The sequence below is a fragment of the Marmota monax genome, unplaced genomic scaffold (genome assembly GCF_021218885.2).
Source record: "Marmota monax isolate L192 unplaced genomic scaffold, Marmota_monax_Labrador192_F-V1.1 WCK01_AAM20220418_F8-fsc00059, whole genome shotgun sequence".
In the NCBI taxonomy this organism is placed as follows: Eukaryota; Metazoa; Chordata; class Mammalia; order Rodentia; family Sciuridae; genus Marmota; species Marmota monax.
In genome coordinates, this window is record NW_026693595.1 from 9,509,988 (window position 1) to 9,512,505 (window position 2,518).

A 2,518-nucleotide genomic window follows, 5' to 3' on the forward strand; every position below is an offset into this window, starting at 1 on the left:
GCACACCAAATGTAAGGCATATGAGAAAAGGAAGAGAACACTAGGCATTGTGCTTCATATAAATTGGTTTATTACTTCTCTGAATAACTCTGAGTAGCTGTCACTATTCTCACTTTACAATTGAGGAAACACAAGAGAGGAATTTTGTGAGTTTCCCAAGGTTTTACCTGGTTAGCATATGTTGGAATGAACATTGGGACTCCAAGGCCCACATCTTTTCCACTGCCTCCCCTGAGCAAACCCCAAGTTTATGGTAGTGTAATATTATCTGTGTGTTAAAGTAACACAAGAGTCATTTTGTCAAGATCAGAAAGTGCTGATAGCATCTCAAAATGCTAACATTTTTCTGACTGGATTTCAAAATAACCCCCCTCCTTTTTTTGGTATAGATCTTCCTTACATTATATGAAATGGTAGTAGGTTGGTATTTTTTGGCTATTTTCTTTGTGCATGTTGTTCCTTTGACCCTGTTCTAATTTATCCAGGTGGACTGAAGGTATTGCTTGTCTAATACAATACTTGAATCTGTATTAGTTTGCAGGAGCATCCATAACTAATACCACAAATTGGCTTAAACAGCACATATTTATTGTTTCACAGTTCTGGACTCCATAAGTCCAAGATCAAAGTGTCAGCAGAACTGGTTTCTTCTGGGCTGTGAGAATCTGTTCCATGCCTTATGCCTGACTTCTAGGGGTTTGCTGGCAGTCTTTGCTCTTCCTTGTCTTGTAGCTACATCATCTTCCTGGGGCCCTCTCCTGTGTATGTATCTCTGTATTCAAATTTTCTCTTGTTAAGGACAATCATATTGGATTAGGGCACACCCTAATGACCTCATCTTAATAATTACAGTAGAAATGACTCGATTTCCACTTAAGGTCATATTCAGAGGTCCTAAGAGGTGCAACCTCAACATATGAGCATTTGGAGAACATAATTCAACCCAGTGAACAATACCTGATTGGTTTGGGGCACTAAAAGTGGAGGACATGTGAGCCTCTTTTCTCCAGTGAAGACCAGATCCCACAGTAGAAATGGCCAGATGGCAGGTGCAAATGAGAGGCACCAACATGGAAGGAGGGAGAGCAACAGAATCATCCTGTGTGGTGAGCAAGGGGTAGAGGTATACGTGGTCTCTGATGGCACACACCATATATCCTGACACCCCATGGTAGTGCTGGAGCAGTAGAATGCTTGCACACACCAAGAGGGTCTCCTTAAATTCAGAAAAATTTTCACTTGAGTTTGGGGGTCAGGAATAAGAAAGAGCAGGGGTGTCCTCTGCATGGACTCTTGGAGGAATGAGAAAAGTGATCTCATTTGTCCAGCTGTGACAAGGACTTGTCCCTTCTCTCATGCTTCCACAGGGGAATTTGGTTGTGTGCATTTTGGGGAGCCAAGCTCAGCTTGCTCCAGGCCAGATCAGAAGTGAAGGCTCAGACCTGTTTATGACACTAGCATTGAAAATGGAAAAACTTCAGGAGGGCAGGGGCTAGCCTGAGGCTCTGGGGTGTGGTGTTCTCACACAACTCTAGAATAAGTGAAAGGAGAAACTTCCCAGGATGGCTCTTTAGTAAAACAAATTGATCATCCTATTAGCCAACAGTTCATTACACGTTAGGGAAAAACAAATTTGAACCCTTTCTCCCCATTGCAGTTTATAGGTCAAAACTCTTTCATAGTAAAATGCCATGAGACAGTAGAAGCCAGGTAGATGAGTGAATTTTTCAAGTAAAACAGACTTTTCTGAACATTGGCAATGATTTCTTTGGTAAATAGGTTTAACCTTAGACCTTCTGTCATCTCGCATTTTTACACAGGAAATTAATTTTCTTCATCCTCTTGGTGTTTGAGGGGAGAGAAAAGAGGTTGAAAAGTCCCTGGGATTTCAAAAAAATGCCATATAAACTTTAAAATTAAACAGATGTTATGTGAATCACATGTAAATTGGAGCCATGGGAACATCGGTTGTAAACTGAATGGGATGTTCTGAGGTAGAAGAAGTGGTAGATTTTTCTTTTTTTGGCAATTTTTGGAGTCTTGTGGATTAAAATATCAAAATGAAGATGGATCTTTGTGTTTCAGCAAGAGCTAGTGAGTATTCCACAGAATAAATCCTTTCCAGGAGATTTTAAAGTTCCTGAGAGCAGAGGTCGTGTCTTTTTCTACCCTCTGTTCTCAGCACCTAGCAAGTGCCTGGCACAAAGCAGATGCCCAAGCCACAGACTGAGCTCAGTCCTTTGAGAGAGAGCACACAGTCAGTAGGTACTGAGAGCCCCACCGCCGACCCTACTCTTTACTGTCTTAGCTTAATTTTTTTTCCCCAGAGCATAACTGAGACAAGGACTTGAGTGCAAATTGTATATTTTGAAGGTGACCCCAAGAAACAGGAGTGTGGGTGAGGTGACAGGGAGGAAAAGAAAAATTAGGAAGAATTCCTGAGCAGAGGCAATGGTAGGGAGTTGACTCTCCTGGAACCTCTTTGAAGGGTTTGATATTCTTTTCAGAATTGTCCATC